The 23443-nt window shown below is 41.9% G+C and overlaps 1 long non-coding RNA gene across 1 annotated transcript; it reads left to right on the forward strand.

Moving 5' to 3' along the window:
* The first annotated feature begins 19909 nt into the window (after positions 1 to 19909).
* LOC123086257 (uncharacterized) lies at positions 19910 to 22173 on the forward strand. The gene is made up of 2 exons (XR_006440770.1): positions 19910 to 21706; positions 21790 to 22173. It is a non-coding gene; the product is annotated as an uncharacterized lncRNA (long non-coding RNA).
* The last annotated feature ends 1270 nt before the right edge of the window (positions 22174 to 23443 follow it).

A 23443-nucleotide genomic window follows, 5' to 3' on the forward strand; every position in this document is an offset into this window, starting at 1 on the left:
TCAATCCTGTGGAACTGTGGGTTATGGGCCCACCATGTGGTTGAAAGTAGGAAGGGGGCCGACATCTTGCACGGTCATGATAGTAAGGCGTGTCAGAGGGTAGCCTATTAGTTATGTCGGCAACAATGTCGGTACCAAGGGCGAGGGACGAAGAGAACCATTTTCCTGCTCGTTGAACGAGGCGGACCAGTAGGCAAAGTTCTCGTCCATCGGTGGTTACCGGAATGTCATCAACAAAAGTAACAGGGTCTTACTGACAGAATTGTACAACAAGGTGTTTACATAAGCAGGAAAATATTACTTCTCAGATCATATAGATCACAAGAAAGGTTAAACCAACAATGGAAGGAAAATATGATCATCAGATTAAACAGAACAATGGAAAGGAAAATGTGTTTAAACACATATTTCAGGGGTATATCCTTCCCAATGACAAGCAGAGCATGATATCCATGACAGGATATAAAGTAGAAAACCATTTAGGTAAGGGGGAAGGAATCTCATGATATTACCCATACAACGGTGTTAGGATAATTGGGCAGGAAATATTTAGCATTGGGCTTCAATGTACTTGTTGAAAATCAGAGTACCACAAACATGCTTCGAGATAGCATCGACATGGTCTTCGAGCAAAGGTCAGACTTTGGAAACATGAAGGATCCATCAGGAATAACTTGTAGAATAAGTCTTACAATTTCCTCATGGATGAATGGATAACCTTGCTGAAAAGGAATCTATAATGATAGGTCCTCCAGCCGGGGGGGGGGGTGCTAGGCATGACATCATGTTACCAGGTCATCAAAGGGCCAACAACATAACTCTTGGAAAGTTGTCCCAACCATCATATCTGACCGAGATTCAGATCCGATTGGTGTAATGATACCTCAGACTCGGGATGTCCGAGAATAAAAGGTGCAACACAAATAGACGAAATGACATTTCAGGATTCTCAGGAAATGAACTATGGGAGTGGGTTCCTGAAACAATAGTTCATCATTAAACCAAGGAGAGGAGGAGGTGGCTGATGGGCTCAGCGATAATCCATCGAGATTTCCGACAAGATGGATTTCCACAATTATGTGAACAAGGAGATAACATTTGTCAGATCAAATGGTATAATGATGTATGCTCGAGGAAACATACTCAATTAAACATTGGTTGAAAGGTGCGCTCGAATATGGGTTGGGTCGCACGATCAATGTTAGAGTGGTGATTCAATTAGCGAAGGACTTGGAATGAACTATCGCCCATTCACTTCAAAGCAATAGGGTTGCTAGAAGTTTTGAATTCACACATCATAGCTCCATTGTCGGTATTCCGGTTGAAAACAATACGGGGACCAAGGAATGAACGAAGATGGCAAGAAGTATTATGATATCAAGAATTATTAAGAGGTGGTGAAATTCTCACCACATTCTTGACAAAAAGAGATGGTAATACTTCCGAGGTAAGGAAGATCAATTGCTGGACAGCAAGGAACTCAAGGTATAACACCAAACATGAACAAGCTTGTGTTGGTGGGAAGGCAATAAAGTGGTCGATGATAATACAATTCATCGAGGCAAGGATGGTATTTCTCATCATGAATCCAATTGATATCCTGGATGAGCTCAGAATGTTGACGATCACGAAACCTTTGTCGCGAGAGTTCATGAAGATGTAATCGATCGGCGACGACATCAAGTCAAAGTAATGATGAAGTGAAAGGTTATTGGAACCAAGGGTACGACACAAACTCGAACTCAAGCTTGTTGTTCAAGGCGAAATGATATGACGATGAGGATCGACGTAAGGTTAGTTCATCGTCGAAAATTGTGCTCCGAGAAGAAGGACCGGGTAGCACAGTTAAAATCATCACGACAATGATATAGCCAAACAGGCTAGGAATGGCGTGATCGGGTACAAACTCGTACTTATAGAAGCTTACTGAAGAGTTGTTGAACCGTAAAGTGGACTCGGTTCAGTTATCGGTGTCTTTGAGTGTTCAATAACTCAGAGCCCGCGAAAAAATTGGAATCAGTGGGAAGGTAGCACTTGATGAAGAACTCATAAAAAGTTATGCAGTTCCATGATAATCTCGAGATACCAGGGGGGTAATACTCGACACAAGATCAAAGTAAAGGTTGGACTGGTGTATTGATCCATAGAAGACAATTATTTTGACTTGTCCGAGAAAGGAGAACAAAGAAGAACAATCATGGTCGGAACCACGGTTGCAAAAGGCCAGATCCTAGATATAAGATGAACTTATACCAAAGGAATAATTTATTTAAGAGAAGCTTTAATGATAAGATCTACATCGTGTCCATGGGCATGAACACAAGTTCAAGGTCGACTCCCACTTCTCCAATGCATAACATTTCATTCACTTCTCACGTTCGATGAAGTTGCAGTGTTGAAATTTTATCTGGTGAAGCACCAGAAGAGTATGACTCGTGAAAACTTTCGGGTTCACACGGTTTAGAGAAGGCATATGTTCAATCCATACGGGCTTCTTAGAAACATATACCAAAATCTTTAGAAGTAATTAACTCAAGCTCGAAGGCAGAGCATGGTTGAGAAAGCAGACGATACAATTTACCAAAAGCATTATGTATCCGAGAAAAGGCTCACAAGTTTATTGAATATGAAGGGCGTTGTCAGATAAAATCCAACAAAGGATCTGGTGGTCCACAAGGGATCTGACGTGAGCATCGGTACTCAACTAGAGGAAGCAAATTATAGAAACAACTGACTAACTCAATTGTCAAATGCAAAGGAATTATGATTTCCAAATCAAGGGATCAGAAGCAATGCTCTGATTAGGGGTGGATAAGTTGGATAGACCAGAGGCACAATTGACGACAAATAGTTTGGTCTAGAACCAGCTCATGTTCAGAATGACGTCTGAGCCGGAAAGATAATTTAGAAGGGTCGATTGATGATTGTGTGCATTCGCACACATGTTGAATCAATAGGATTAAAATGACGGTGTCTAAGGATACTAACGAATATTGCCAGACATATGGAAAGCATCCATAATGCAAGCAGACAAGTATTGCAGAGCAATAAGCTACTGAGGAATTTTGGAGGATCGAATAGTATTTCAAAGACCATTGTGAAACACATGAACAACTGGGGATGAGTGGATAGTCGATAAGGGCGAGAAATTATCCGTAGGGGTATTCAGGTGGAAAGGAACTGCAAGGCAGTAGGCACAAAGTATTCTCGGATCAATAGAGAGAATTTCAGGGTATCTTCCAATGACAAGATCAACTGGGAACAAAAGTAAGAACGACAGATGTATGTATTTATCCATAGGGATATTTTGGTGGTAGGGAATTGCAAAAGCAACGGACACAAATTCTCGGGTTACAGCGGAGAGTATCTTCAGGGTCTTCACGTGCAGCAGACGATCATTAATAATAAGGGGCTCTCCGGGTGAAAGTGATAACGAGATCCTAATGTTAAATTTAGCAAAATCCATTTAACCCGAATAGAAGAGAGATCAGAGTCCCAGAGTATAGACAAGGAGTAAAAGATCCTAATACCACCCTAATGGCGACGTGGGCCCATGGGCCACACAGCCATGTTAGTAAAACAGTTTTCAATGTCTAGACTCGACTTCGGCCAAGGAGTTGGAAAGGGGATTCCTACAGGCAGTCCGCTCTGATACCAACTTGTGGCGCCCCCGATTCAATCGTACACTAATCATGCACGCAAACGTGTACGATCAAGATCAGGGACTCACGGGAAGATATCACAACACAACTCTACAAATAAAATAAGTCATACAAGCATCATAATACAAGCCAGGGGCCTCGAGGGCTCGATTACAAGTGCTCGATCATAGACGAGTCAGCGGAAGCAACAATATCTGAGTACAGACATAAGTTAAACAAGTTTGCCTTAAGAAGGCTAGCACAAACTGGGATACAGATCGAAAGAGGCGCAGGCCTCCTGCCTGGGATCCTCCAAACTACTCCTGGTCGTCGTCAGCGGGCAGCACGTAGTAGTAGGCACCTCCAGTGTAGTAGGGGTCGTCGTCGACGGTGGCGTCTGGCTCCTGGACTCCAGCATCTGGTTGCGACAACCAGAAAGAAAGGAAAGGGGAAAAAGGGGGAAGAAAGCAACCGTGAGTACTCATCCAAAGTACTCGCAAGCAAGGAACTACACTACATATGCATGGGTATATGTGTAAGGAGGCCATATCGGTGGACTGAACTGCAGAATGCCAGAATAAGAGGGGGATAGCAAATCCTGTCGAAGACTACGCTTCTGGCAGCCTCCGTCTTGCAGCATGTAGAAGAGAGTAGATTGAAGTCCTCCAAGTAGCATCTCCAAGTAGCATCTCCAAGTAGCATCTCCAAGTAGCATCGCATAGCATAAACCTACCCGGCGATCCTCTCCTCGTCGCCCTGTGGAAAAGCGATCACCGGGTTGTCTGTGGAACTTTGAAGGGTGTGTTTTATTAAGTATCCGGTTCTAGTTGTCATAAGGTCAAGGTACAACTCCAAGTCGTCCTGTTACCGAAGATCACGGCTATTCGAATAGATTAACTTCCCTGCAGGGGTGCACCACATAACCCAACACGCTCGATCCCATTTGGCCGGACACACTTTCCTGGGTCATGCCCGGCCGCGGAAGATCAACACGTTGCAGCCCCATCTAGGCAAAACAGAGAGGCCAGCACGCCGGTCTAAACCTAAGCGCGCAGGGGTCTGGGCCCATCGCCCTGAGCACACCTGCACGTTGCGTGGGCGGCCGAAAGCAGACCTAGCCTAGTGGCGTTCCAGTCCAATTCGGCGCGCGCCGCTCCGTCGCTGACGTCTGAAGTGCTTCGGCTGATACCACGACGTCGGGATACCCATAACTACTCCCACGTAGATGGTTAGTGCGTATAGGCTCGTAGCCAGACTCAGATCAAATACCAAGATCTCGTTAAGCGTGTTAAGTGTCCGCGAACGCCGAACAGGGCCAGGCCCACCTGTCTCCTAGGTGGTCTCAACCTGCCCTGCCGCTCCGCCACAAAGTAACAGTCGAGGGCCGTCGGGAACCCAGGCCCACCTCTACCGGGATGGAGCCACCTGTCCTTTCAGCCCCCTCGTCAGAATCACTTGCGGGTACTCAATGAGCTGACCCGACTTTAGTCACCATCTGTATAGTATGTATGTATGTATAGTATATACCCGTGATCACCTCCCAAGTGATCACGGCCCGATAGTATAGCAAGGCAGACTGACAAGAATGTAGGGCCAATGATGATAAACTAGCATCCTATACTAAGCATTTAGGATTGCAGGTAAGGTATCAACAGATGTAGCGACAATGTCAGGCTATGCAACAGAATAGGATTAACGAAAGCAGTAACATGCTACACTACTCTAATGCAAGCAGTATAGAGGAGAATAGGCGATATCTGGTGATCAAGGGGGGGGGCTTGCCTGGTTGCTCTGGCAAGAGAGAGGGGTCGTCAACTCCGTAGTCGAACTGGGCAGCATCAGCGTCGGTCTCGTAGTCTACCGGAGAGAAGAGGGGGAAGAAACAATGAATACCAAGTAAACAGATGCATATCGATGCATGACATGACAAGAAGCGATGCTAGGCGTGCCCTAACGTGGGATAAGGTGGTACTGGTTAAGGGGGGAATCATCTGGGAAAGTATTCCCGGTGTTTCGTGTTTTCGGGCAGAGGAGCCGGAGGGGGGGGGGGAAGTTGCGAGTTCGATAGGTTAGGGGGGTGTGGCGGACGAACGGGTTGCGTATCCGGAATCGTCTCGTCGTTCTGAGCAACTTTCATGTAGAAAGTATTTTCATCCGAGTTACGGATTAAAAGATATGATTTTCTAAAGATTTAAATCATTTTCTGATTTTATTTATTCATTTAAATCCAACCTTATCCAAAACAGTGTTTGCTGACGTCATCATGACGTCAGCATGACGTCAGCAGTCAACAGGGGCGTTGACTGGTCAAACTGACGTGTGGGTCCCAGCTGTCATTGACTGTTAACTAACCTAATAGATTAATTAACTAACTAGGTGATTAGGTTAATCTAATCAGGATCAATTAAGTTAATTATTTCTTTAATTAATTAACTAATTAATATTTTAATTATTTTAATTATTTATTTATTTATTTTATTAAATCTTTTTTTTAATTTTCGTTCTAGGGCCTGGGCCCCTCATGTCATAGGCACAGGGGCCATAGTGGATCCGGGCAGTGGTTAACGGGGCGGGCGCTGGTTGCGGGCGCTCGTGCCCGAGGGAGCGCGGCGGTGCAAGGCCACCGAGGCACGGCGGCAGATCAAGGCCGCGGCGCAGCAACGGTTGAGGCGGGACGGCGCGGTAGTAGCGGCCAGGGGGAGCGGCGGGCACCCGCGGCAAGCTGCGCGGGGCCGACGAGCTGGGCGAGCAGCGGGGGGGCGCAGGTGCGGGACGGCGAGGTCCGGCTGGCGAGCAGGGCAGCGAGCGCGGGGTCATGCGCGCGCGGGCAGTGAACGGCGCCGGCGACACAGATCGGGGGGGGGGGGGGGGGGAGAGGCCGAGGGCCTCACCAGCATTGAAGAGAAGCTGGGCGGCGAGGCTCGGGGGCGACCCGTGGGGAGGAGATGAGGAGGCCACGGCGAGGTCGACCCGGCATAGGGCGGCGGCGGTGGGGCAGCGCCTGGCGCCGGCGATGACGACGGGGTCGGGGGCGACGCGTCCAGGTCGGGGAGAGGGTGGTGAGGGTTGGTGGAGCCGGCGAGGAGCCATGGATGGAGCGACGACGGCATGGGCGATGGGGGGGGGCGCTCCGGCGAGGAGGGTCTCCGGGGGGCGCGTCGATGAGGTGGCTGCGACTACGCGGCGTCAGGGCATTTCCCCCGATCTGGATCGGGCGAAACAGAGGGAGTAGAGGGGATCGTGCGGGAGGGGCGAGTGGGGAAGTGGGGGGGGGTCGGTCTAGGGTTTCCGTCGGTGGGGGGTTATGGAGGGGTTAGGTGGGCCGGCCCGGTTGGGTGGCCAGCTGGGCTGAGGCCCAGCGCGGGGGTGTGGGGTCTTTCTTTTTATTTGTATTTTTATTTCTTTCCTTTTCTTTCTATTTATTCTTTTCTGTTTTAATTTCTTTTAAAGTATTTAGGCATTTTGTAAAAGCGTGGTTTCTTCACCATAAATACCTAAGCATTAATTGGCACACTCCGAATATTTTAGTTTTAATGTTTGAAAACTTTTATTGTTTGCCTCGGTTTTAAATTTGAAATCCGAACTAGGTTTCGAACTAACGCGAGTTTATCCACAGTAACCAAGGTGACGTGGCATCATTAGCAGGGATCACTGTTGCTTAATTATCCGGGCGTCACAGCGGCGCGCCGGGACATCTCTGCTGCGGCTGCGGCTTCGCGGCGGGACCTCTCTAGTGCTTCTGCGGCCTTGGTCTTTGCTGCCTGGTTATATGTCCACCCTAAACTCCTCCTACCGGTCATGGCGGAACGACTTGATAGGAAAGACGAGTTTTGTGGGTGATGAGGAGAGGAACTATGAAGTAATTTTCAAGTGGGTAGTTTTATTAGCCCAGTGCTAAGTGTGAACACATATTAGTTTGATAGGTGTGAACAGATTTGCAATTACTTATTGCATTGTAATCTGCAATGTGACGAGAAACAAGGTCAAAATTTATTGATGGCAGAAGGTTGACCACGTGGTTGCTCGCCGTTGAGTCGGCCGTTTGCCACGTATCACACACATCTTGTTAAGTTGAATTGTTTCTGTTGTGTTCGCTAATCGAAAACAGTTCGTCAGAGTGAACCGTATGCCCTATATCACACACACCTTGATCTAGCTAACCGTTTCTATTGCACTCCCTAATACCAAACAGTTCATCGGAGCGAACTGTATATCGTATATTGCACACACATTGATCTGGCTGCCCATTTCTGTTGTTCTGCCTCATCGCAAACAGTTTGAACGGGTCAACTGTGTGCCTTGGATCGCACACGCAACTAAAATCTAAACCGTGTTTGATGTATCATTCATCGCAAATGTTTTGCACCTTTTCGACATTTTTTACATCCTTGTTTGTGATTAATGCATCGCACACAGTTTCGTCAAAGGGTCTCTGATCGTAGTGTCACGTTAGCAGCATCCTGTAGTAGTGAAGCTGAAGAATTATTGAATAACATATTGAAAAATTATGATGATTGGACTCTTCCTAAACCACCGCTTAAACCTACTCCTAAGAAGAGGGGTATCTTATATCTCATTCCTGAAGATATGCAAGAGGCAAAGAAATCTATGAAGGAAAAGGTATTAAAGCTGAGGATGTCAAAAATTTACCTCCTATTGAAGAAATGCATGGGCTTGAAACACCATCACCACCTAAGGTGGTAGAGGTAAACTCTTTAATGAAATTCAATGACAATGACAATCCCTACAATATGCATCCTAGTTAATGCCTTTATGAGTTTGACAACTATATTAGAAAGCAAGATCACTTCAATGCAAATGTTATGAAACAATTGAAATATAATTCTGATATGATTGCTCGCTTGAGTGACTTGTTATTTAGAATTACCAATGATGTTAGAGGTGTAGGAAAACATGCCTCTATGGTTCAAACTCCATTAGAACAAGTTGCTAAATCTCAAAGAGAATTGCTTGATGAAATGAGCAATAATATCGATGATCATGCTGTTAGAGTAATGACTAGAGGAGGTAGAATGACTCAGGAACCACTTTATCCTGAGGGACACCCAAAAAGAACTGAACTAGACTCTCAAAGAGTTAACACTGATACAACTAGTCCTTCTAAAAAGAAAAGGGAGAAGAAAAATGATAGGACTTTGCATGCCTCTAGTGAACCTAAAGTAGAAAAACCTCCTGATAATGATAATGAAGTCTCTATCTCTGATGCTGAAACTCAATCTGGCAATGAACACTCACCTTATGATAATGAAAAAGAAATGATGAGGTTCATGAAGACACTCAAACAAATAATAAAGAACCAGAAAATGATGTTGAGATAGAACCAGCAGTTGATCTTGATAACCCACAAACCAAGAATAAAAGATATGATAAAAGGGACTTTGTTGCTAGAAAACATGGTAAGGAAAGAGAACCATGGGTTCAAAAACCTATGCCCTTTCCACCTAAATCAACTAAGAAGAATGATGATGAAGAATTTGAACGCTTTGCTGAAATGCTTAGGCCAGTCTTTTTGCGTACCCGCTTGACTGATATCTTAAAAATGCCCCATATGCAAAGTACATGAATGACATCATCACCAATAAGACAAAAATACCGGAAGTCGAAATCTGCACCATGCTTGCTAATTATTCCTTTAAGGATGGAGTACCTAAAAAACTCGGAGATCCGGGAATACCAACTATACCTTGCTCCATTAAAAAATTATGTGAAAACTGCTTTATGTGATTTAGGAGCTGGTGTTAGTGTTATGTCTTTCTCTTTATATACAAGACTTGATTTGAGTAAACTCACACCTACTTAAATATCTTTACAAATGGCTGAAAAGTCAACCGCCATACCTATCGGTATTTGTGAGGATGTGCCCGTTGTTGTTGCTAATGTTATTATCTTAACTGACTTTGTTATACTTGAGATGCCCGAGGACAACAACATGTCAATTATCCTTGGTAGACCCTTTTGGAATACTACAGGGACTGTTATTGATTGTAACAAAAGCAAGGTCACTTTTCATATCAATGAAACAATTCCAAGTGAATGGTATTAATTTTATTGAAAAATCTCCGATAATCACTATTGGAAGTTTTCAACTACCTCTACCTACTTCCAAAAGGAAATATGAAAATTCTTATTGTTGGGGACATTCATATCCCCGTTGAGGTAACCTAGTGATTTATGAAAGTTCTTCGATTTCATGCTAATCGAAAGTGGTTGTTAATAAGACTTGATCAACCTTTTGTTTTTAGAGGTATGAAGTTGATGAATTTAGTGAGCACTACTTTCTGTCTCTACCTTTTGTTTTTTGTTTTTATTAGTTAAATAAAATAAAATGCCATGTTTTGTTTGTTTTCTGAATTTCCCATGCAATAAAAAATTGACCCAAGAATAAAAGTTCTCAAAATGCTCTAAAACTTTAATACGATTTTTTCTAAATATTTATGAATTTTTTATGCAAATAACATCAGAGGAAGGTGCACTAGGTGGGCACAACCCACCTGGGCGCTCCAGCACCCCAGGCGCGCCCTGGTAAGTTGTGGTCCCCACGTGGTCCCCATCATTTATCTCTTTATCCCATGTCATCACTACCTCCATAAAACATTCACCATTGCTCTCTCTCTCTCATGTTCTTGCTCTCAAACCCGCGGATTTCGATCTCATTGCTCAAAGCTCCATTTCCAAAACTGTTTCAGGAGATTGTTGCTTAGTATGTGACTCCTCCATTGGTCCAATTAGTTTTTTCTTTAGTGGATTATATTTTGAATAATTAGTTACTCTTGGTGCTACTGTAGATGAGCTCGCATGTTGAATTCTTAGAGTTCTAAGTAGTTTGAATGCTTGATATGGCCTCTATGCATCCCTATGAGTAGTTACTATCAATCTTGTGAAGTTTTGTTGACACATTTTTGTGACCCAAAAATTTTCAGAAAATTGTACGCAAATATGATGAACCTTTTTAGAAGGAGTTCTTTAAGGAGGAGGTCCTCGGAGGCTTCTTCTAGTAGCAGCTCTGTTCGTTGGTCCCATGTTGAACCAAGTGAAAATTCCATACGAGATGTCATCACCAAATCATGTTTATGGCCATGCAACGATTATATAGTGTGTGTAGGTATTAAAGAAGAATTTGAGCAATATGTTCACAATTCCGAGCTCGGTCCCTACATTTCAGATAAGTGCAACCAACACCTCAACCTCACTGAATCATTTACTAAATAATTTAAATTCCATCCTCGTGAGTCTAGGTTGTCGTTTGAACTATATGACAACCCATTTACCATATCTTTAGAGAGATTTTCTTACCACTGCAAAATTCCATTTTGGGGCTCGCTAGACGAACCACCTAGATCTGAGTATGAAACATTCTTGACTAGCCTCTGCTATGATGAGACTAGAGGAGTGACACAAGGTAGAATAAAGAGCATTCATTTTCCCTCAATTCAATACTTTGCACTTTTTAATGGTAAAATGCATTGTAGGCAAACCAGATTGTAGTACACTTTGTGCTCCAGACTTGAGCCTCATACACACCGCTCTCACCGGTGAAAAAAGTTATAACCTTGGAGCGATTGTTGCACACAGGTTGCAACACAATGCAGGTAGTGGATATTTTTATGGTGGAATTTATTCCACACGTTTAGCAACAGAGCTGGATGTTTCACGTTGGCCTTATGACCCCATCCTACCCACGTAGTACTTGGACTTTGACGCTATCAAACGTCATAAGATCCTTAGTGGTGAACCCCATGTGAAAACAAGGGTGTTTTATCACTAGACCTTATTGATACTGTAGGGACTCTCCGGTACATAATTTGTGTTTCGGTGGTCTAGATGTGAAAAATCCTCATGCAAGCTTTGGCACTAAGGGTTCGGTGGGAATGGATAAGACAGACAGATCCCAAGAGGCCATGGCAAGGCCTTGCGCTCATGGTGGATAAAGATGCTCGGGCGATCTTTAAGAGCTTAGTTACGATCAAGGTGGAAAAAGGAGACAGGGTCCTCTTCTAGAGAGATAGATGGATTCACGGGTTCTTTGTGAGCGACATCGCTCCAATGGTAGCGGAACAGGTGAATACTAGAACCAAAAGCACCAAGAAAGTTTCCGTGACACTAAAAAATGAACACTGGAAGCTGGATTTTGAGCCGGACTCTTAACTGATGTCACTACTGCAAGTGGTGCACTTGAGACATGCTATCGCCATGGTTCAAAGATCCAGTGAGGCTGAAGATGAGTTCTCCTGGCCGGCGGATCCTACAGGAGTCTACACGGTCAAGTCAACTTACAATAGACTTTGCAAAGGATTGGTGAGATCACCCACAACTCGAAGTATCCGGAGGAGTTGGGCACCACTCAAGTGCAAAGGAGTGGTGCAATATAGACTCTGGACGTCTGAAGGCGTGCTAGGCACGGTCTTTGGGATCACCCTTTGGCTTGTTTCACTTGTTTGCAGGATGAGGAAAATGCAGACAACATACTGGTGCAGTGTGTATACACCAGGGATGTATGGCGCACGGGCTTTGATCTGTTCCACACCAATGTCATCCTAATAGAGATGATGGATACTTTTGCACGATGGTGGTTAAGGGCGAGGGCTGCTGGCAAAGATATGCGAGGCTTCGATTCTCTGGTTATTGAGCCGGCTTGGGAGTTGGGGAAGCAACTAAACGCTAGGATGTTCCATAGACCAGAGCAATTCAAGTCGCTGGCTGATCTCGCGAAGCAAATTCTAGACGAACTAAAAGATTGGGACCATGCGGGTGTGAGTATAGGAGGACTAGATCGTTTTGTGAGGAGTTGATTTACTTTCCTTGAGTAGTGTGGGTGTTCCGCATTTGATGTTCGTATCTAAAGTTGGAATTTTTTAATCCATTTGCTCCCTTCTATAAAGGTATGGTAAGCCATTGATGATACTCCCAAAAACAGTAGATGCAAAATATTTATTTCAAATTCACAACACCTTCAAAATAGAGCAACAAATTAACATATAGTGTCGCGCCCGAGTCGTCAACCGTTGCGTTGAAAGTTCCCGTACCACATTCGGTTTGATCGTCATCTGTCGCCCGCCTAGCAACCCGAGGAGCCCCATGGAAGACTCCTCGGAACCTGCGGCCGCCGATGCCGCTCTGACCCTCCTTACCATTGCTGCATCGCCCGTTCTTTACGGTTCCGTTGCTAAGGCCACCGCCATGCCCCCCCCCCTACTCGATGCAACAGATTTGCGCCTCCCAGGACCTGCCGCCGCCACCAGGAAGGAGCCACCAACATGGAAGAAGGCCGGCGCAACCAATCAACGAGGCTGCGATGGGAAGACGCCGCGCGCGAACCCTCTGTGGCTTCGTCCCAGGTGAAGAAGATGAAGGTCAACGCCGCCATGACCCCCTGCTTCGTCGTCTATTGTGGCTACTTAGTCGGCCACGGTTGCTGCTGCTTTTTTGTGCCCCCACCTCTAATCGTGGAGAACAAGCTATGAACGAGCTTTGTAGTATTAATGATGATGCATTTTTGAATTTCACAACTATTGTGGATGAAGATTTTGTCTCTCAAAACTTTCCCTCCCAAGAAGATGAAACACAATATGATGAGGACAATCTTGATATGGATAATGAGGGTTTTCTTAATGCTCCACAGGGAAGAACCGTAAACTAAAACACCAAACATGTGTTGCTATGTGTAATTTGAAAGAAAATCTCTCTTGATGCCGCCATCGGAACTGATCAACCAATGAGCGCATATTGGAAGTGCATGCAAATATTTTTTTATCAACACAACACAACTAGTCATGAGCATCGGCTCCTCTCTGCCACCGTTGGGGAACAATACCCATCGGATGTCAAAAATGGTCGGCTTGTTTGAGCAATGTGGATCGCATGAACCCAAGTGGTTGCAATGATAGTGATAAGGTGATTGTTTGCTACATGCGAGTGATTTTGCTTTTAATTATGAAGATGTTTTGCTAACTATGTTTCTTAATTGTGTTGTAGCTCATTCTTGCTCAAGGTTTGTTCCAACAAAGAGGAAGAAAGGGGAAAAGATGAAGAATAATGAAGACCATTCACTCTCTTACGTTGTTAAAAAGAGCTTAAGATGAGGAGAAGTGGAAGAACCGAGACTTGTTTGAAAGTCCAAGGAGGAAGAGCTTGGTTGTTAATCGTGCTAATGATGATGCATCAAGTGGTAATGAGAAGAGGAAAATGAGGCCCACTCCCCACTTGATGTCCTTTGAGATCCGGTTTGGATAGCGAAGGTTCCCGTGACTTTTCCCCAAGGAGCCCTTAGTTACCAAACCCACGAGAGGATGTGCACTACGACAACGGCTATGACAATTTATTGATAATGAATTGAATTCTAGTTTATCAACTGGACCTTTAACAATCTTTTGGGTGTAAACACTATAGTATTAAAAATAGACATGATTTGAGGTCTTACTCTCACAACCTTATAGTTGTGCCCGGGATCTTAATATATTAAACTACGCTATGGGAGACAACCATCATGCTGTGCTTGTGATGCAAAGATGTGAGGAATGTGTTCAAAGTATGTCTTGACCAATGTGCGACCTGCATCAAGAGTCAGTCGTCCAATCGATGACCTTTACCGTCGTGCGAGGTTACCTCGGTTATTAAGAATTAATATTTACACAAAAGCATTGGTAGTTTAATAACTACACCTTGTTCGTCCTCAAGGGATAGCTTTCCGCATCGTATTAACCCCTTCTCTCATTGCTGTTCGAGAAAGCGTTCCACGTCCCCCTCGCTCTTTACCTTCTCCTTGATTGATCTTCGGGATCCTGGGTACCTGCAGGGCCTTAGAACAAAAGATTTTTCACGAAACATGGCAAGATCTCTTCCTCTTGATAACTAGGCGTTGACCCCTTTATAGAAGTTGGTCGGGTGGACCCCCTGAAGCTGACGATAGACGGTACGAGCGCGTGAGCTCATACCAAGTATCGTCTTGTGTTCTGTTGATTTGTTGTGCCTCCAATTGCCTTCTCTACTCCACCAAACTTTATGTTTTCTTGTGTATGGTGATTTTCTTCCATGCATAGGTCTGTTTAAGACGGAAACACATTTAACAAAGGATTTCGTGATCTCTTGCATGCATTAGTCATTAGTTGCAATATCAGTCTAATTTTCTTGGAAAATGTGGGATTATTCGGTTTAAACAACGGTTCAATGAGTGCGAAAAAATATCATTCATCAACCTCCCCAAGCTTAAACCTTGATTTTCCTCGAGCAACAAAACGAAACTCAACCGTAAGGAACTCAACTGTTTTAAACCGAAATAACAAGAAGATTTTGGTTCACTTATGGTTGGTGCGCCTACATAACCCCCACCCCCCGACCAAACCTAGTTACATGTTCATCCTCACACAACTTTCCTCGGATCCGAACCAGTTGCGTACCAACCCTAGACATGTAACTTGCCCTAACCCGACCCAGTTGGATGTCCACCCTCCACACACAACTTAGCCCGACCCAACATAGTTTCATGCCAAACCTTAACACGCAAGTCCACCTCGACCCAATTGAATGTCAAATTTCTCCGCCTACCTTTCCCATGTCCACACCTGGCGCACAACTTGTCCCGAACCCAATCTACTTGCATGTCCCCTCCACACATAACTCCCCCCCCCCAGGCCCAGTTGCATGTACAATGCTACTGCAATTGCAAACGCTACCAACTTAAACATTTTTAGTTACGCAATAAGCAATTTTCAAATAATTTTGAACATATTTTAAATGCATAACAAATTATTTTTAAATACATGATTAACATTTTTTAATATTACAATAATATTTTAAAACACAGGATGAATTTTAAAATAACGTTAAAATAATTTTTTATGCATGGTGAACATTTATTAAATTTGTGACATTAGTTTAAATAACATTAAACATTTTGGCATGACAAACATTGTTTAAATACCATGTGAGCATTTTTAAATACAACTTTGAACATTAAAATATGTGATGAACTTTTTTCGAGCCGAATTTTTCAATGATTTCAAAATATGCAGCGAACATTAAATTTGTGAGTTTTTTAGTTCCACGGGCAATTTTAAGTTTAGGGATTTAAATTTTTTGAACATTCTTAAATCATGAACTTATTTTAATGATTCATGATTTTCTCTAAAAAAATGTAGTAACGTTTGTTAACTGTGCACACAACACACGTCGTTCAATATGTCTTTTTCTATAGAAGAATAACAACTCATAGTGTGCCCTTGTCTATCAAAAGAAAACAACGTATAACTGAAAACAAAAAAGAACAGCGTACAACTTATAAAAAACACTTTAGCTAGATTTCAGTCAGTTGACTTTTAGTTTTGTGGTCAGTCGATTTTCTGTCCGTTAGATTGTGCTTTAAGATTTGTGTAATTTTCTTTTTTCTGTCTTGTTTTGCTGGTGTACTGGGCTGTGTGGATTCGATTGACTCCTATTTTGGGTCAGTCAATTTCCTTCTTGGGCTGGGTTTTCGTGTGTGCATGTTTTTTCTATGGATTTGCTTTGTTTTCTGCTCTTGTTATTTTTCTATTTTTCAGTTGAGTTTTTTCCTTTACATGTATTTTGAGATGTTGAGTATGTGTAAATGTATACATGTACGAATTACACTAGACTACGGATATTTCACTCTTATAAATTTATTCTATATATTATAAAAGTGCATTTTTGTGCTAATTGTATGATTTTTTTTATTTTTTTATTTTTTTATTCTTTAAGGGTAATAACAATGCTAATTGTTTTGTGCTAATTAAATACAGTTTTCTATTATTATGTGTATGTATGCATGAAATTACTATAGAATATTTGTGTAAATTATACTAGACTGCTAAAGCTGCATTATTAAATGTGTATTCACTGCATATTATAAAAACTGCAATTTCACTGCCAAGTTGTGTGTAAGTTTTTTTTATTTTCTATCTTCTTAAGAGTAATATCAATGTCACTAATTGACTCCCTCTTAAAAAACTTAGTTTGTTTTATTTGTCTAGTTTTTTATTCAGTTCCTGTTTTCAAGGATGATACCAATGCCACTAATCCATTCCTTGTTTAAAAACTTTGTTTTATGTTAAATTCACTATTATATGTTTATTCTTGTATAACTAAAAAAAGTGCAATTTATGTTTAAATCGTGTGCAAATTGTATCATTATTATTTTTAATTTCTTTCTTCTTAAAGGGTGGTACCAATGCCACTATACTTGAATTCTCCTTAGAAAAAAATATTTTTATTTTTGTGTTTGTAAGTGAGTATACATGCAAGTATGATACACCATGTGTGTAAATTATAGTAGAGAGCAAAAATTGCACTGTATATGCTTATTTTTTGCATATTACAACAGTGCAATTTCAGGGCATACTTGTGTGCAAGTTATTTTTTAATTTTTATTATTCTTAAAGGGTTTCATTTTTCCCTAGAAAACCTCATTATTCTCTTTTTGCTTTTGCATTTTTAGTGTTTTTCTCTTAAAGGGTTTCATTCTTACATAGAAAACTTCATTATTTTGTTTTTTATTTCCTTTCTTCTTAAAGGGTTTCATTCTTCCCTAGAAAACTTTATTATTATTATTATTATTATTGTTGTTGTTGTTGTTGTTGTTGTTGTTGTTGTTGTTGTTGTTGTTGTTGTTGTTGTTGTTGTTGTTGTTGTTGTTGTTGTTGTTGTTTTATCATTCTTCTTAAAGGGTTTCATTATTTTGTTTTTATAATATTTCATTAGTGGCATTTACATTTTCATTTCTTTCTTTTTAAGGGTAATACAAATTCCAGTAATTCATCCCTTCTTTGGAAACTTCTATTTTGTGTAAATTCCGCAATTATATGCTTATCCTTGCATATTATAAAAGGCGCAATTTTGTATAAATTGTGTGCAAATTTTACATTTGTTGTATTAGATTTTTGTTCATTTGTAAAGGTTAATATAAATGTCACTATAAATTCTTCGTTGGAAAACATCATATTTTATTTTTGTTTTGGTGTTTATTTCACTTTCTCTCTTCTTAAAAGGCAGTAGCATTGTCACTTATTCATTTGTCCAAATTTTGTCTGTACATTGTTAAAAAGCACAATTTAAGTGTAATATATGCTTATTATTGCATATTGTGAAAAAACGCGATTTAAGTGTAAATTGTGTGCAAATTTTGCCGTTGTTTATTTAGTTTTGTTTCATTTTTATTCTTCCTGAAAGGTAATACAAATGCCACTAATTTTTTTGTCCTTAGAAAACTTCTTTATTTTTATTTTATTTCAGTTTATATTTTATTTTCTTTCTAGTTTAAGAGTAATGCCAATGCCACTAATTCATTTTTTTCTTAGCAATCTTCCTTTTGGCGAAACTTCACCATTATATGCTTATTATTGCATATTATAAAAAAGCATAATTATGGGTAAATTGTGTGCATATTTTATCATTATTAGTGTTTTAGCTTTGTGGCAGACTCATGCTAGACTTTTTCTTAGGTATTTTTCTCTAAATAACACTGCATCTAGACTGCAGGTATACTGTAGCAAGTTGTGGGACATACATACTTTGTTTTGGCCGCATTTAAACCATCGCGGTCAAAAAGGAAAATTACCTCACACTGTGACTCCCTCTCTTATTAAACTTCTCCGCCATGCATGCAGTCTGTCTCTCATTTTTTTCACATACATGCACACATCACAAATCTCTCTCAGTTGCTCTCTCTGTCTCTGTCTCTCTCTCATGTCTGTGCACAACACCATCTCTCATGAGCGTGCTCTCTCTCGGGCGCGCACACAATCCAAATCTCGAAGGCATAGTTGCGGCCGGCCTTATTAGGCTTTTTTCCTGTGGCTGCGCATGTTCACACCTACACAGAAAAGTGACTGACAGAATATAAATTTCAGTCGATTGACACCTAGTCGGTCCCTATAAGAAAGGAACAACGTATGCCCCAACTACTTAGCCACCTACCCATGGAACTGGCCTGGCCTGGCAACCACTCTCATCTCGTTCATTGTCGAGACCTCCTATTCCGTGGCTTTAGCGCCATGAAAAGGAACGACGCTCACTGCAACGCCTTGTGGGCTAGGCCACGAACATGCAGCGCTAAAAAAAATTGGCTCTCCTAGAGGAATCGAACTTGCGCGGTTACGTTCCTGTACATGTTTGGCTAACCACTACAGATACTTAACTGGCTGCATCACAAATAATTTAATAACAACTATAGCCGCGCTATTTATTTCACAACATATTTTTTGTTTACTTTATCGCTTCGATTTTGAAACATTTTGGGAAAACATGTTTTTTTTACTGAAAAATGTGATTTTTTTGGTAAGTTCACAGATTAAATAAATCACATGCAAAAAAGTCCACCTATTCAAAAAAACTCCATGAAATCGAAAAAGTACATGTATTCCAAAAAGTTCATGAAATTGAAAAAAGTTTGGGAATTGGAAAAAGATGGTGAGTTTGAAAAAAGTTAGCAGACTTAAAAAAGTCTATGAAATTGAAAAAAAGTTCACTAACTTGAGAAAAGTTCACGAATTTGAAAAAAGATCACGATTTTCAAAAAAGTTCATGGATTTGAAAAAGTTCACAAAATTTAGAAAAAAAAATCAAGAATTTGAAAAAAAAATCTAAATGTTCATGGCATTTGAATAAAAATTCACAAATTTCGTCCCCTCTCCTTCCGCCTGCCGCTCCAACGACAAGGGAGAGGGGCACCATGGTCTGACGACAGTGGTTTCTTTAGGGCGTAGGAGATATGTGTGGCTGGTGGGAACTCCTGAAATTATTTGTATCCCAAACTCTATGATTATTGAATAAATGTGCTTTACCCCCTAAAAGAAACAATTAGGACAACCTACAAAAGAAAGGAATAACAAAAACAAATGACATCATCCTTAGATGTGACTTAATTATGTCACATGTAGATGTGCTCTAGGCGCACCCTTTGTCCATATACATGGAGATCGTTTATTGTGAATTATTAAATGAAGTTAGAAAACATCCATGTTTCGGGCTTCCCAATTGTGATATTTTATTGATTTTTCATTGAGAAATTAACTAGCAACCAAAGATTGATTTTCATATCTTTACGTAATATTAAAAGACGAAGGCTTTCATAGTTCTCTATACGTCACTTTTTTATATCCGTTGATTTTATGCTACCATAAGGATCGACGACTCAGATCTATTACGTGTAATAAAACAAAAGAGCTTCTTCCCGTTTGTCGTAGAATTACCCCTGTAGTTGAAGGAAGTTACAATGTATGCCACCTCCAAGTGAAAAAATTGTTTCCTTTTTTTCCATACTCGTTCTTCTTATGACACATCCCACAGAGGACGAAGCCCACACTGCGTAAAAAAAATCTCGATCCCCTCCTCTCTCTCCGATGCATCCAGTCGGTAGCACCCGGCGGCTGCCAGATCCGTCCTCCCTTCGGATCCACCAGCTCGACACTCTCCGCCACCGCCTTGCCCACCATGGCGGCCAGCAAGGCGTCCCTTGGCGTTCGGCCATCCCTGTACGGCGGCATCATGTCAGCGGCTGCATCCAACTCTACTATCGCCCGTCGGCCGCGTACAGGTCTTTGCTCTCTGCCATCGGCCGCCTCCACCATGTCTCCAGCTCCATGCTGCCCGACTTGACATCCTCTGCATCATAGTCATCTTGGTTGCCGACGAAAGCTAGCTCTTCCTCCTCTGGGATCGATTTCACCTTCATCTTGCTCTGCCACGGGTGGATCTTCAGCCCCCTCGCATATGTGTTATCCGTACTATACTCCAGCCGGCTGGACGTGCATGTGACGTGGGTGGCTTGACGTGCGCGTTCTATTGGCATAGGAAGCGGGCGGTTGTAGGCAGAGAAAGTTGCTGCCTACTTGCAGAGGGGATTAGGATTGTGTATCATAATTAGGCGAGCTCATTTGATCTGTTTTGGTCTGGATTAGTTAAATCGTGAATTGATAATTGTTTCTTGGTGCAGGAACTTTAAGTCAACCGGCTTGACGGCAACACGTACTATGAGTTTCTTCCTAAATCTGAAACTATTTGGCCCATAAATTGTAATCCCCTTGAGAAAGTTAGAGTCTTTATGGATCGGACTGGGTAATGGATGTTGACAAATTTGATTGCAGCAGGACCGGCAAACAAAGTGCAGTGCTCACCGTTGTAGATATATTCAGGGTAGCATCAAACTTCAGTGAAAATGAGCATTACTAGGCAGCGAGCTTCATGCATCATTGGATTTGAGAATTCTGTACTATGGTGAATTATTTTTGTTTCTTGGAGACACTAACAATAGCTTCTTATTAGTGCCCATGGTGAAAGAGCTACGAAACTACTGTGTGGACGACGCATGCCCGGACGACAGCGACACGATGCGCAATCCAGCCGCTCACATGCGCTGGATGGTAAGCATGGACGGGCTGATATGTGATGTCGTGCACAAATCGGTTGACAGCGTCGTGTGCATAGCAGCTCTCAAGAGCTATATTGGTGTGCCTTTCTTGGATTCAGATTCTTATATTCGATATTAGCTACCTGCAGGAGTAATATTTACCGACGATGCTCAATATGGCTGAACCTGCCGGCTGCACGCGGTACATGCTCACGCGCGACAACGGTCCGCACATGTATGCCGCGTCAGAGGTGTCGCTACGGCTCATCGCTGAGCTGCACCTATGAGCACATGTTTGCGCCTGACTGCCTTGGCCCGCTCATGGCCATCGCAGACACTGTCATATTCAAAGATTGATTGATCTGGTGCTCTGGATCATAGCTACACGTAGGAGTTAGTTCTGGCGCCTAATTTGTGAAAAGGTTCCGAGGTTCTATAGACATTACTTCTTCTTGTTTTATACTTTGTCTGAATTGAGATTTCATTCCTATTTTTTTCAAAAGTTAGTTGTATCCAACAACAACATAATACATGCTCACTGGGATGTTTTGCTTTGAATTTTTGGACATTACATGCGAAAGCCGTAGCAACCGAGTGCTCATTAAACTTTCTTAGCGTAAAAGGTCCAGAACTGATAAACATGTATGTTGGAGAATCAGAGAAGAATATCAGGGACATCTTTGAGAAGGTATATCCATCTCCACAAGCCATGTAATTGCCATCAAATATGCACATATTACTCAGCTTTTCAGTTTTCACTGTCAATTTCAGGTTAGATCAGCACGCCCATGAGTAATTTTCTCCGATGAGCTTGATCCCCTTGCTTCTGCACGAGGGTCCTCTCGCAGATTCTGGAGGTGTGATGGACATAGTGGTGTCTCAAATATAATTAACCTCATCAATGAGGTGGTGACTGGTGTCTCGGTTTTTCCTCTCTTTTTTTACCTGTGCCTCAGTTTTCCTTCTTATTTTCTATGTTTAAATGTTGGGTAAACTAATTCAGTTTCCCTTTCTCTCTCTTTACTAGCACAAATGCCTGATGGAGATGCATATGTTTGGCATTCCATCAGTAAACATACACTTGTGTACTACATTTTGTGATTGTGTAGTATCCACACCACTACTAATGCTAAAGTCTGTTGCCTTGCCGTGTAATTGTGTCATATGCACACCAATACAAATGCTCTATGCTCTTGCCTGAGAACACGTGTTTTGCTTTATATCATATCATCTAACAAAGATGTAAACTCTTTAAGTAAAAACATACTTTAGCACTATGATCCAGTATGTATTGAGTAGTGGATTAATGTATGTATTTGGTATCCTTGCAACTACTTATTTATTGCTTGCACCAGAAATACCAATAAGTTACTATTGATAATTCAAATATACTATCAGGAAAATGTAAAGACACTGACGCACTGGTCTCAACTAGCTCTGCTCTGGTGCCATTCAACCATATTGGTTCTGCACCCCGAGCACTCAACCCTACGACGGAGTTGGTTCTGCATACTGTCATTTTCTCCCATCGCAATGCACGAGCTCAAATCGACTTTGTTTACCGGTTCAGTTTAGTAGCGCATCTCCTTGTGATCGCATCTGTTGTTTATTCCATGAAAGAAACATGTATGCAGTTTTTTGGGTTTGTCTTGAAGTTCGTAGGATATCGTAGGAATTGATCATGAACTCGATGTCCTATCCAAGAAGGGTGAGGTTGTTTAGGAGAGCACACATGAGCCATACTTTGGCGAGAGGTAGACACACTGATTGATTAGCCGCTTTTTGATTTGTATCACTCCCACTGGCTTGATCTGCCTACATAGATGTATGATGTGGATGTAAAAGAATAAGTTTTGGATTAGTATCTTTCTTAATTCTCAAGAGGAAATAGAAGAATACGTTGTCAATGTGAACAAATTGTGTTGTCAATGTGAACAAATTGTATTACCCTACTGCTGAGTGGTTTCTCGATAAATCTCAGTTCGTTCTTAATGGGCAGATGATATTATTTTTGAAGTAATATGTAATGAAGATTTCCAGATGGAAATGTGTATATCATTAGGTGACTTGTTATCAGATTTCTGTTGCTAATAATTACGTTTCATCATTTTGTTCATCTACTGTACTCAAAATTTGAAGGTTGATCTTATACAAATTTTACCATGCACGAACATCAGGAAGCAATTCTTGGAAGGCAGGCAGCCCTCACGGTATAGCTCAATAAGATTAGTTTTTTTTTAAGTTATAAACGTTCTATTGTGCCGGTGTGGTTCAATGACAGTGTTATGGCCAAGTTCATCGCCTTGACCGCGCTCAGACACATTGTGACAAGGTTTACGACCTACGTCGGTGATGGCGGAAAGGAGGATCCCTACGAGACAAATGGGGTACCATGTTCAAGTGGATGAAGTAGATTGTATGTGGG

Source organism: Triticum aestivum, chromosome 4A (assembly GCF_018294505.1).
Source record: "Triticum aestivum cultivar Chinese Spring chromosome 4A, IWGSC CS RefSeq v2.1, whole genome shotgun sequence".
Taxonomy (NCBI): Eukaryota; Viridiplantae; Streptophyta; class Magnoliopsida; order Poales; family Poaceae; genus Triticum; species Triticum aestivum.